The following is a 14,296-nucleotide window of genomic DNA, read 5'->3' as shown; positions in this document are numbered from 1 at the left end:
TGGGGGATGTCTCCCAGTTAGGCTACTCAGGGGTCAGGGACCCACTTGAGCAGGCAGTCTGACCCTTCTCAGATCTCAACCTCCGTGTTGGGAGATCCACTGCTCTCTTCAAAGCTGTCAGAGAGTCGTTTGAGTCTGCAGAGGTTCTGCTGCTTTTTTGTTGTTTAGCTGTGCCCTGTCCCCAGAGGTGGAGTCTACAGAGACAGGCAGGTTTCCTTGAGCTGCTGTGAGCTCCACCCAGCTCGAGCTTCCCAAGCCTCAGCAATGGCGGGCGCCCCTCCCCCAGCCTCGCTGCTGCCTTGCAACCGGTTAGATCACAGACTGCTGTGTTAGCAATGTGGGAGGCTCCGTGGGCGTGGGACCCTCCCGGCCGGGTGTGGGATATAATCTCCTGGTGTGCCCGTTTGCTGAAAGCGCAGTATTGGGGTGGGAGTTACCTGATTTTCCAGGTGTTGTATGTCTGGGTTCCCCTGGCTAGGAAAAGGGATTCCCTTCCCCCTTGCACTTCCCAGGTGAGGCGATGCCTCGCGCTGCTTCAGCTCTCGCTGGTTGGGCTGCAGCAGCTGACCAGCACCGATTGTCCCGCACTTCCTAGTGAGATGACCCCAGTACCTCAGTTGAAAATGCAGAAATCACCAGTCCTCTGTGTCGCCTGCACTGGGAGTTGGAGACTGGAGCTGTTCCTATTCGGCCATCTTGCTCCGCCCCCTCTTGTTTATTTCAAGAAAGCTCATGCAAACAGAACTTTTAGAATTGTGGTTTTATGTCGGATTGGTGGAATGCTGGGGTAGGGAAGCATCCAGGTTTCAGGAAGAGTATTTGCAAAGGCTGGGAGGTGTAAGGAACCGAGAGGAAATGTTTTGGTGCTAAAGGAGAGGATGGCTAAAGAAAGATGAGGCTGTAGAGATTGTTGGGCCATCTGAAGGTCTTCGTACGCTCAGAATGCACTATAGGCTGTTCAATGGCTGTTACAAAAACACTAAGAAGGTTTTGCTAGCTAAAGCACATCTGTTACTGGAAAAGGGGTCCCGATCCAGACCCCAAGAGAGGGTTCTTGGATCTCGTGCAAGAAAGAATTCTCAATAAATCCATAAAGTGAAAGCAAGTTTATTAAGTAAGTAAAGGAATGAAGAATGGCTACTCCATAGGTAGAGCAGCCCCAAGGGCTGGTGGTTGCCCATTTTTATGGTTATTTCTTTTTTTTTTTTTTTTTTTTTTGAGACAGAGTCCGCTGTCGCCCAGGCTGGAGTGCAGTGGCCGGATCTCAGCTCACTGCAAGCTCTGCCTCCCAGGTTTACGCCATTCTCCTGCCTCAGCCTCCCGAGTAGCTGGGACTACAGGCGCCCGCCACCTCGCCCGGCTAGTTTTTTGTATTTTTTAGTAGAGACGGGGTTTCACTGTGTTAGCCAGGATGGTCTCGATCTCCTGACCTCGTGATCCGCCCGTCTCCGCCTCCCAAAGTGCTGGGATTACAGGCTTGAGCCACCGCGCCCGGCCGGTTATTTCTTGATTATATGCTAAACAAGGAATAGATTATCCATGCCTCCCTTTTTCAGACTGTTTATGGTAACTTCCTGATGTTGCCGTGGCATTTGTAAACTGTCATGGCGCTGGTGGGAGCATAGCAGTGAGGATGACCAGAGATCACTCACATTGCCATCTTGGTTTTGGTGGGTTTTAGCCTACTTCTTTACCGCAACCAGTTTTATCAGCAAAGTGTTTATGGCCTGTATCTTGTTCCGACCTCCTATCTCATCCTGTGACTTAGAATGCCTAATTTGGGAATGCAGCCCAGCAGGTCTCAGCCTTAATTTTACCTAGCCTCTCTTCAAGACGGAGTTGCTGTGTTCAGATGCTTCTGACATACCCAATTTCTATTAAATATGAGTAGATTTTGTACTTTAAGTGAACAGACTTCTAAATATATTTTCTAAATGAAAATTTAAGAGAAAAAAGTACTGGTATGGTGTCACTTGTTTTTTGAGAATACAGACCATACCAGTGTTTAAACAACCAGTCTCTGTTTTTCAGTTTTCTATGATTCTCAAAGTGCAATCCGAGACCAGAGGAGTCAGCATGGGCATCACATGGGAGCTCATTGGAAATGCAAATTTCAGACCCCACTGCAGACCTATTGAGTCAGAAACTCTGGGGTAGGGCTCAGCAATTTATTTTAACAAGTCCTTCAGGTATTTCTGATGCACACTAAGATTGGAGAAGCACTGGTCTAAGTCAGTCTTCATGCCATACCAACACGATCTAAGTAGAGTACTTTTCTGGGATTTTGGGACAGGGTCAAGTAAGCACCATTTAAAAATCGATGATTAATGCCAGGTACGGTGGCTCAAGCCTGTAATCCCAGCACTTTGGGAGGCCAAGGTGGGCAGATCATGAGATCAGGAGTTTGAGACCAGCTTGGCCAACATGTTGAAACCCCATCTCTACTAAAAATACAAAAAGCCAGGTGTGGTGCACACCTGTAATCCCAGCTACTTAGGAGGCTGAGGCAGACTTGCTTGAATCTGGCAGGCAGAGGTCGCAGTGAGCTAAGATAGCACAACTGCACTTCAGCCTGGGTGACAGACCGAGATTCCATCTCAAAAAAAAAAAAAAAAAAATGTGTAAAACATGATACAAAACGTGTGTACATAGAAAAAGGTCAACTGGTAAGAGTAAGGCCAAAATATTAAAGAAGTTAGTGCTATGTGGTGGTTATGGACCCCTTGTTCTTTTATATTAGTTTTCTGCAGTGACCCTGAATGAGTTTTTAACCAAAGCAAAGTTTTTATTTTAAAGTAATGTAAGGATGAAGATGATTGGATCTAGAAAAATAAAAGTGTAAAAAATGTCTTATCTCCAATAAAGGGTGAGGGTTCATTCATTCTGAATTTTTAGCTTGAGACAATTTTTCTTGTGAGTAGGGAACAACAATTTATTAGGCTGCTATGGCCCGTCAAATTGTCCAGGTTTTTTTTTGTTGTTGTGTGTTTGGTGGACTTGGTAAATACTTCCACCCTTACCAGTTTCTAACTTGATCTTTCTCTGATGACCTTGCCAACTCCTGAGTATACATCTTGTTCATGTAATAAGTAATCACTCCTTCAGCTAACTTGGTTTTTCTTTGTGATTCCCATTATAATGCTATGTTGGCATTCTCATTTATAAATCAAGTAACTGAATTTATAGAGAATCAGCTCCCACAGAGACTGCTTAACTCATAGTAGACTGAGAAGGTATTTATGGTCCTTAAAGCTGAGTTCTAGAGCCTGTGCCATGGGAATGTCTAACTACCATAGCATGGCACCAACAGTTGAAAGTATTGCTCATTTTCAAATGTCTTATTAGAAGAAATCTGAAATAATCAAGATTCTTTGGCCTTAACCTCTATGAAAACAGGGCCTAACCTACCCCATTACATTAAAAATGCCTATTTACATTGTTTTCTCTATTTGATGTATGAGCATTCTTACAGGGCAGGGCCTATTTTTTAAGGTACCTGGCACATAGAAGTTAATGAATATTTCAACTGTAGAATGAAGTTTGTCCTTCCATCAGTCACAGGATTCTTAAGCTTCCTGCTTATATATAAGATTTTGCAATCAAGAAGACTTTGCTAAGAAGGGTGTAACAGTTACCACCACTAACTGTTTTGTTATTGGTCACCTAGAGATGTTAAGGCAACATGTAATGCAAATATCCCATGTTAGAAACTCCACAGTTGACAGACTTTACTGTCTTTTAATCAATAAGCATTGATTAGCTGTTTGTGGTCCACTAATGTAAAATCATGCTAAGCGCTCTTTTCTAAATTGTTAACAGATCATAACCAAAGTACTAACGAATGCCTTTATACCTCCAGGGTTTTTCTTTGAAGACATTTTTCCAAATATATCTAATTGTCTAGATTGAGGAGCAACTTGATTTCTGGTTTATGGGTAGGTTTGATGACTCTGCTGAGCTCAGTAATGCTGAAGTGGTTAGGAGGGTGGGCTGTACATGTGACACCTGACAGAGCACAGTAGATGAAACACTGCCCTGCCTATATCATCTGCCTTCTGCAATATGCCAGAATGCATCTTATAGACCTGCATTACAATTTTTATTTTTCCCCCATCTGGTACAAGAGAGTTCTCAGTGCACTGTAAGAACTGCCTACCTTGCTCTGAGATCCACCAGACTTCAAGCCTTAGTTCCCTCAGTGTTCAATATTGTTCTCATACCATATTATAAACACCCTTCTGCCTCTCGTGTATTGTCAGATATACTTTACCTACAAGCACATTGTATATATCCATACTCTGTTGGTTTTACTAGACCACTAGATTCTGAGTCATCACAGAGGAAATGGATAGTTCTTAAATAAATGTCAGTACTTGGGTCCTGGAGTACCCAGAAATCCTCCTTGGCACTAGGTAGACATATTAGTATCAAAAACACACACAAAGACTATCCTGTAGGAGGAAAATGGAAGAGCCCCTTACAGCAGAAAGGAAACATTTTTTTCACTTAGTGGAGAAAAATGCAAGGGGAAAATGTTGGCTTTGAGGCATTCTAAAACTCCAGTTCACAGGCTTTTTTACAAAGCCTGAGTATATTGTATAAACCTAGCTTCATCTCTTTGAAAGCCACTTACGCTTGTTTGCCTACCCTGGTCTCATTTGCTATTCTTCTTTTTGTAACATAGTTGCTTGATAGATCCTGTCTGCTTCTGCCTTCCCCATCTCCCATTTGAAAGCTCCCTTGCCAGCTGTAATGAGCCTTCCAGGATCAGTTGGCATTCTTCTTCCAGGGGACTGGGCTCCTATAGGGTCCACATACAAGAAGAATGACACTTTTGGAAATAACCAAGCAGTTAAAGATTGGTGTTGAAAGGGATTCTTAAAGAGCATTGAATATTGCTAACTTACTAAAGTGACTCCAATTTTACCATTGACCTTTGAGGGGTCAGTGGTGTATATATATATATTTTGTATGTGTTTTTTATATATTATATGTGTTATATATATATATAATGTATATATAATGTTAATATATACATCCTAATCTTTTTATGTCACATAACTCAGCAAATAAAAGATGCTGTCAGAGAAAGAATATTGGTTTGTGGGGGGAGACCTTTTGTGAAACATAATAGTTTTTAAAAAGCAGAAAAGGTTTGTCAAACATTATGCTTATTTAATTCTTCTTTAATTCAGATGATTTCCCTGAGCCCACTCTCTTCACATTATTGCTAGGGTTCTTGAAGAATCAGATCATAAGTTTATAAAGCCCCAAACTGAAAATGCCATCTCCTTGGATGATGCCAATCACTTTTCTATCCACAAAAAACCACAAGATCAGAGTTCGTTCTAGCTAACCCCCAAACCCGGATCTCATATCTGGCCAGGTCAAAATTACTGGCTAACTTTTTAAACATAAAGGTTCCGTGGACTGACCCCTGGAGTTTTGTTTTTTTTAAAAAACAGAGTCTCACTCCATCACTCAGGCTGGAGGGCAGTGGCGCCATCTCGACTCACTGCAACCTCTGCCTCCTGGGTTCAAGTAATTCTCCTGCCTCTGCCTCCCAAGTAGCTGAGACTACAGGCCAGCACCACTGCACCTAGCTAATTATATTTTTTCTAGAGACAGGGTTTCACCACGTTGACCATGTTGGTCTCGAACATCTGACCTCAAGTGATCCACCCACCTTGGCCTCCCAAAGTGCTGGGATTACAGGTGTGAGCCACCATGACTGGCCTGATCCCTAGAGTTTCTGATTAGAGAAAAGCCCAGGGATCTGAATTTTAAAATTCTCTCCCAGTGACTCTGATGATCCAGATTTGATTGTCCCTGCCCTAAGCCAGTGGTATGCAGCAGGATCATCTGAAGAGCTCCATATACATAGAGGTGTCTAGGCCCTACCTAGGAGCCATGTATCCCAGACAACTGGGACGGGGACATTTATAATAATCCTTGTAGGTGATTTGACATACTTAGGGTATTTAAGAGTCATCCAAACCTTTTCAAGAAATGTTTTGGCACTCTTAGGAAAAAAATTCCAGCATTTTTTCCAAATAAGACAAAAATAGATGACAACAATGTTTACAATTTCAGTTCTTTAGCATTTTTCAGCAAATTCCACTGCCATTTTAGTGTAAACATTCTGCTGTTTTTGTAAATAAATATACCATATCTGCATCTCTAACATACTACTCCATGTTAACTCCAGAGCAGAAGTACCTAGTTACTTCTAAAATTAAAAAAAATAATAATATAATACCAGCCTGGGCAATATAGTGAGACCCTGTCTTTACCAAAAAATAAAGAATTAGCCTGGCATAGTGGTATGCGCCTGTTGTCCCAGTTACTAGAGGCGGGAGTGGGTAGGGTTGGGGACTGAACACAGGAAATCGAAGCGTGATCGCACCACTGCACTCTGGCCTGGACGACAGAGAGAAACCCTGTCTAAAAAAACAAAAAACTATGATGACAAAACTCTTCCATAAGGATAGAGAAGCAGAACTGTATTGTGGAAAGAGAGAGACTGACTAGGTATAAATTCACTGCCGCTTACCAGCTATGTGGTCATGAATGTCATTTAGCCTCTCAGCTTCAGTTTCCACATCTGTAAAATACCTACCTGGGAAGGTGGTTGTAAGGATTTAAATGGTACAGTGAACATAAAGTGTGTAGTACATAGTAAGTATCCAGTAACTCTTCCCTCAGAATCACCAAAAAAAGTCCCAAACTATAAAAGGAATTATATTAATGCAATCTAATTTCTATTCTCCACTTTTACGCTAAGGTTTACCGATTTCTAACATTTTATTTCTATCACATTTTCTTTTTTTAAACTATTTTTAAGGATTACAGATTCTGAAAATTTTGAGTAAAAATATAAAACATTAGTTCCCTTTTCTCTTTGTGGTGTTAATAATAATATCTCTTTCCTTGAGCACCTCCCCCACTGTGGCTTTTCTGCAGCCAGCAGTTCTTGGCCATGGAGATAGAGAAGATCCTTCCAATCTTTCCCACCCAACGACACAATTCCTACTTACTTCTCCCAAAGGCAGAAGAATTCCTCAGTTTGCAGCTTCCAAATTATCATCCCATGGTTTCTTGCTGTTGTCATTGTTAGCCAGACCTCGAGACAACTCACCCTCTCTCCCACCTCCAGTGGTCTGTAGGCAGCCGATTTTCAAGCAAACAAGGGTTTGTCTTCCCTTCTGGGGTTGAGAAGTTTATACCATGTAACTTGGGCCCTATTTGTTTCCCAAGAACATTTTGGGAGTTTCCCTCCTTTTGCGTGTATCTAAAAGAGATAAACCTGAAACACAAAATAATTTGATTTTTCTAATTGTGAAACTTGGCTCCCAAGAACATGTCACATTCCACTAGCCTTGTAGTCCTCCATGCTGAAAAATTATAGGCACAGGACGAGCAGTGGCTTATAATTCATAAAAACTTTAAACTGTGCAGAAACAAGCTCCCAGTTAACTGAAACAGGAAGGAAATCATCCACTTAGCCACATATGCATTTAAAATCTTGCAATTGAACTAGGTTCCTTCCTCAGAACCAAACATCTATGCCAGAATAGTTTCACTTACAACTAGAAATTGCAAAACACATGTGTTTAGAAATTGTTAAATCACAGGTTCTTAGCTCTAATTTTGGGTCTTTTTTTTCTTTGAGACAGAGTCTTGATTTGTTGCCCAGGCTGGAGTGCAATGGCATGATCTTGGCTCACTGCAACCTCGGCCTCCTGGGTTCAAACAATTCTCATGCCTCAGTTTCTTGAGTAGCTGGGACTATAGGTGTCTGCCACCACACCCAGCTAACTTTTGTATTTTTAGTAGAGATGGGGTTTTGCCATGTTGCTCAGGCTGGTCTTGAACTCCTGACCTGAAGTGATCCACCTTCCTTGGTCTCCCAAAGTGCTGGGATTACAGGCATGAGCCACTATGCCTGGCATGGTCATGATTTGGGTCTTGTTGCTCCAGGCATTCCATCAGCTTTCTCAGCCATTCTTATTTTCAAAGGAGCGTGTACGATGTTTCCACAGTCAGTTGCCAGGGTTTTCTTCTAGGCTTATTCTTTTTTTCCATTACAGTTTAAATGAATACATTCACAAAATAAATCTGGTTATCTTTTATCTTTTTTTCTTGGCTAGAACTTCCTAGTTATTTCAACTGAGGTAAGTTTCTAATTCTGATTCAATCCCCACCCTAACTTCCTTCCCCTAAGAGGAGGGTTCCTATGCTCAGTGTTACCCCTTCACTCCTGCAGAGCCCTCTTCTCCCTTTTCCACACTGCTCTTTGCCACAGCAAGCTGACCTTTGTGGGTGACACATTTGGGTTCCCTTGCCCTCCGGCTTCTGGTGGGGTTCAGCCAATGAGGGGTATTGGCAGGAGTAGAGGACCGGAGAGAGGACCGAGGGGTTATTCCTCAGTCACTCCCTATGGGCTCTGGCTTGGCAGTGGTTGCCGTCCTCTACCAAATGCCAGTGCTTCCATAGGGTGGCCCTGCTCTTCAGGCTATATATTTCTGAGAGTTTCAATAACTGCCACCTTCCTTTGCCCTAACATTCTCCTCACTGTGTTTCACCGTCTCTTGTTGGGTGCCATGACCCTGCTTACACGTTTGTAAACAGTCCTTTCCTTAAAATCTGTTACTTTTCTGAGGATGCTGCTTCCTGCTGGACTTGGGTACAGCTCCTCATTTACATTTTGGTAGTGCTGTGACACCAAATATGATGGAATAAAGCCTGTTGACCAGTCTTGACAAAAATTGTCACTGCCTTTTTCTGTTTTTCAAACTGGTGAGTACTTTCCCTGTCAGTGCCTGATGTATCATGGGGACACATAATTACATGGGAATCATGAATCATGTGTGCTGTTTCACGTGTCACTATATGGCAGAGTGCTGAGACCACAGATTTGGTCTGTCCACCAATGTCCAGAAACCAAATTCTTTACCTTCACAAACTTCCTTTCTACCCAGTCTGAAAGTCATAGCACTTCAGTAGAGTGCCCTTCATCCATTCCCTGAGATCCACTCCACTCTGGAAGAGGAAGAGACTGCTCAAGGTTCCCCAACATGGAATCATCTTTTTTTTTTTTTTTTTTTTTTTTGAGATGGAGTCTCGCTTTGTCTCCCAGGCTAGAGTGCAGTGGTGCGATCTCGGCTTATTGCACCTCTGCCTCCCGGGTTCAAGCGATTCTCCTGACTCAGTCTCCCAAGTAGCTGGGACTACAGGCACCCACCACCACACCCAGCTAATTTTTGTATTTTTAGTAGAGATGGGGTTTCATCATGTTGGTCAGGCTGGTCTCGAACTACTGACCTCAAATAATCTGCCTGCCTTGGCCTCCCAAAGTGCTGGGATTACAGGTGTGAGCCACCGTGCCCAGCCGGGAATCACTCTCATATCTTCTCTCTCCTTATACTAAATATTGCATAAGTCACCCCATGTTTTCCACCCTAGTCCCTTAACTTTCTTACATCTTTACCACTACTACTGTGATCCAGAAGACCAACACTTCTCTTACATGGATTATAATATCTTTGTAACTGGTCTTTGTGTCTCTAGCCTGGTTGCTTTCCAAAGAATGCTCTTTTCAGCAGCCAGAATAATCTTTCTAAATCACAAATCTGATCATCCCTTTTGTATACTGGCCCCAGGATCAAGTCCATACTTCATAACACAATTTCTAAGCTCATTACAATCTGGACAATAGCTTCTCATGTCTCACATTTTTCCTACTTCTCACACCCCAAGCACTTTTTGTTCTACCAAAATTCCAGTCTCTTTCTTGCCTTCATCATTACGTCCTTCTACCTGCAAAGTTCTGTCTACTTTCACCTGTCTTTCAAGTTTCAATGTGGGCATCATGTCTGTATCAGGAATTATTATTTAGTTGATAGGGACCCCCTTAGCTGTTTCTTGACAGGCCTGTGGTCTATTGCTCTGTGCATCTCCTGCTTAGCACTTGGCCAAAGACGCAAGGGGGCCCATATGCAGATTTCAGGACCTCCTTCCCTGTGTAACTCCCTCCATCTGGCACCCTGACCCTCAATTTCCAACCATTTCAGCAGCTCCAGCCTCTGATATCTGTTTCCTCCATGCAGGTGGACCATTGCTCTCCATTAGTCTCCACTTTTCTCCTTACATACATAATCAGGTCCATTTAGATTTCATTTTAAGGGATCTGGGGAGTCATTCAGTTCCCAGCCTGGCCTCACTGGCTGGGCCCAGAGAACTTCCTGTTGGCTCCCTGCCAGACAGAGAATGGTCCAAAGGAACCAGGAAACCACCCTGCCATGTGAGACTTTGCTTTGCTATTTGTCCCCTGCCGACATCATCCTGTCTAGCCTGACTCACACTTCCCCTGGATTCTAAGCAGCCTGGTCCAAGCTGACAGTTGTGTCACTAGGTAGAGAACACTTTTCCTTCCTCATCTTTTGACCCTCAATCCAATCTTGGTAGTGTTTCTGGCTGTCTGAGTAAGGAAGTGCCTAATGTCTAGAAAGAAACCTGAAGCTTTCTTTGACTCACTAGGCAAGGGCAACAAGCTCCCTGTTGCCGATGTACCCTTTGCTAATTCACCTGCACCCTTAGGACTTTCAAACCAGAGAGCCCCAACAGAGGTCAGTATTAGTGAAAAGGGGAGACTGGAGGGAGTTTTAGCCTCTTCATAATCTCCACTAACATCCCCAAGCCTTCCCTTGTTATTCTTTGATAGGGATATTTTTTCTATCATAAAAAGCTTACATATAAGCATTTTAGAAAATATTGCTATTTATATTGATCTGTAAGTTAAATAATGTGGAGTTTGGGTTCTTCAGAATGCACTCTGGGTTGGGTTGAAATTTGGGCTCAAGATCTGTATGAGGGATCAATAGCTGTGAAAAGAAGGGGGTGAAAGCTGGATTGGGCAAAGAAAGAAATCAAACTGTGTTGCAGGCCTGATAAAGTCTCAGCCGCACAGCGGGGAGTGCAGGAGTCAGTATTGCCCGTTAAAGTGTGGTGCATCAAGCTGCAATGGCTAAGCCTTGATACCCCACCTCTCTCAGGCACCAGACAAAGACAGATGACTTTGGGCTTGGCAACTCTGTAGGTGAGGTAGACCTGTAGGGAGCTGACATTGAAGGCTGTCTGCTGGCTACATCCCCTGCAGTTGTGCAGCAAGTCCTTCTTCAAAGAGGAGTGTGGTGGTACATCTCTATTTCTACCACACAAAAAAATGGTGCTTGCAATGGAAATGCAAATTTAAGACAGATCTCACTGACCTTTCCAACCTGCTTACTACTCCTAAGAGCCTCCTATTTAGAAATTCTGGAGCCAACTGAACTCATCTTTTGAAACACCAGGAGGCAGTAAGGACTAGACTTATCACAGACCCTCACTGAGAGGCAGTCAGGGAAGGGGTCACATGGCAGGCTCCAGCAGTGGTCAGTGCATGCATCTGCAGATCTACCCATCTGTCTATCTTTCCACATGTCCACAAATGGACCATGTGTCAGGCTCTTGGTCAGGGGCTGATGAGGTAACTGTAGCTCCAACACCTTCTCTGTCTTCAAGGAACTCATAGTGAGGGTGACATTGCTCGGAGCACAGCAACCCTCAGGTGACTGCACCCTCAGCAAGAGGGCTTCAGCTAGTCAGATATTCACATTGCCTCTGGGCCCAGAAACCAGTGTCAGGCATTGAGAAGTCACCCCATGGGAGAAAGTACTAGTCATGAGGCCATGGGCAAGGCTGGGCAGTAAGAGTCCAGGCCTGGTCTCAGGAGGCATGGGTGCGGCACAGAAGAGCTAGGCCTCGGGCTCCATGGGAATCTTGCTGGTCCCAAAGCCTGAAGTGTCTGGGCACAGGATGCAGCTGAGCTTTCAGGAACTGGGGAAGCTACAGTAAATCGAGAAATGAGGGGTGATGATGATGTAGGGAAGATGTATGAGAGGAGTGAGGTCAGGGGCACCAGAAGTGGGTGTGTATGACAGGTGGGAGGGCCACAGACTCAGAATGCTTAAGCTTTCACAAGACACTTTTCTTTTGGAGAAAAGTGAAAGGAAAAAGGAGATCAGCATAAACTTTTAGGTTGTTTTCTGCTGGGGTGAATTCTCTTGCACACAGGCAGTAGGGAAAGAAAACCAAAACCAAAGCACAGCCTGTCTGAGCAACCCTGGTGGGCCTCTTTGCCCACTCCCTGCAGTGGCCATTTTGTGCCTTCTCTACAAGTTCATAATCAGTCCAGATTCTTTCTCTCAACAGAGAACATCGGTCATGAAACCCCTCTAACTTACAGACTCTGAGTACTGCCACCCTCCTGGGTCTCAGCCACATCCCTTCTCCTTCAAAGCCAGGCCCCGACCTTTGCTCATGTGCCCTTTTCCCGTTGGCCATTCCAGGACATCTATCTATGAATTGTTCCTTCTAGCCTTTTGCTGTCCACTTCCTTCCCTTTACCCTGGCAGCCTGCTCAGACATACTCCGTGGAAAGACAGGCATTCCTCCTTACCTGAATGCCTCGTTTTTCTCTCCTTCCACTTCTAAACTTCAAAGAATTGTCTATACTTTCTCAACTCCCTCCCTTGCCACCCACACTTCAGCGTATTGCAATCTGGCTAGGCACATCTGATGCGGCACCTTTTGGTACTGTTGGCCAATTCATTTTCCTTGAGTTTCTCCATTCCTGTACCTATCACAGTGATATCCTGGTTTTCCCAATCTACTTGGTCAACTTTTTTTTTTTTTTCTTTTTGGCCGCTCTTTACTTATCAATGTCCTGCAAAGCTCTGCCCTCAGCACTCTTCTGTCCTTTAGATGCTCTCCGGCAATAACCCATCCACAAAAGAAAGCTCCCCTCTGATGATCCCAAATCTATATCCTCAGCTCAGACACCTCTCCTGAGCTTCAGATGCATACTTCCACAGGTCTACCTGTCAACTCCCGAAAGGTATCATAGACATCGTCAAAAAAGAACTTCCCACCTTCTAATTCTCCCTTCTGTGTTATCTTAGTCAGTGACTTCAATACATGTGGTTATTTAGCCACAAACCTGAGAGCTGTCCTTCTCCTCTCTACTTATGAACCTGCCCCAGTCCTCCTCCTCCTCCTCTTCCTGCTTCTCCTCTTCCTCCTCTTCCTTTTCTTCCTTCTGCTCTCCTTAACCACTGCTCAGCCCTGTTCCTTATAACCTCTTACCCCAATCTTTCCAACACAGCCTCCCTGGTAGTTCCATTCCTCCTCTTTGAAACTGTTCAAATTTATTCTAGGTGACCAGAACGATCTTTCTAAAATACACAGCTAATCATCCTCTCCTCTGCTAAACACCTTCAATGGCCTCCCCACTGCCTGAAAGTACAATCTCCTCAATGTCATCTATAAAGCCATCTTTCATTTGGCTTCTGTTGACTTCTCCAACTTCCCCTCTCCTTTCCTGCCCTGCATTTTACACACCAGCAACACCAAGCTGATGTATCTGCAACTTTGCTTATGCTGTTCCCCCTGTCAGGAATGTCATCCCTATGTCATCCCTTCAACTTTTCCTCTCATCCAAGATATACTTGTCTAGTTTACATGCCCTTTTCCTGTCTTGCAACTAGATAGCTTTTGTCACTGGTACATTGTAGTTACATATGCACAAGAGTGTTCTAGTTGAGCCCAAACTGGGAGTCAGAACTGGTGGACCAGGCACCTTCTTGTACTCTATTTACATGAGCTGATATGCATGAAGGTATGTACTGTTAGTCCCCATGGATAATATATAGTACTATAATTGCTTAAACAGTAAGTGTGGGATGGAAGACTGAAAGAAGAGGGAGATAAAAGGACAATTTTTGGGGGATGTATATTTTCTGCCAAGCCCCTTGAAATGTTTGTGAGTCCTGACGGAGAGGTGAGTTACAGATGTTGTGAGACTCTGGGCTCAAGCAGAAAGGGAACAGCCATTTCTGGGTGTGTGGAGGCTCCCTTATGCAGATGTGACAATAGAGGACGTTGACAAGGGAGGACCAGTACAAGCTGGAGGGTGAGGCCAAATGTTGGTTTAAACTGATGGATTGGTTCATGGTTCTATGCCAAATATTCCTTGGGAACTTCAAGAAGTATCTGAGACATGGCAGACTGGAGGCAGGACTAGATTGCAGCTCTGACTTGGACGGACAGAGCAGTGTGAGGAGGCTTGCATCATGAAATTTTGCTCCAGAATGACTGCAGGAATAAATCAGGAAATCTGAGAGGACCCACAGACCCCCTAAAGGAAGCGGGTTGCTCCTGCAGGACCTGGGAGACACCTCAAATACTGTGCTGGTAT

The sequence above is a fragment of the Colobus angolensis genome, unplaced genomic scaffold (genome assembly GCF_000951035.1).
Source record: "Colobus angolensis palliatus isolate OR3802 unplaced genomic scaffold, Cang.pa_1.0 Scaffold380, whole genome shotgun sequence".
NCBI classification, from domain to species: domain Eukaryota; kingdom Metazoa; phylum Chordata; class Mammalia; order Primates; family Cercopithecidae; genus Colobus; species Colobus angolensis.
The sequence above is the reverse complement of the archived record's forward strand: the minus strand, read 5'-3'. Positions refer to the sequence as shown.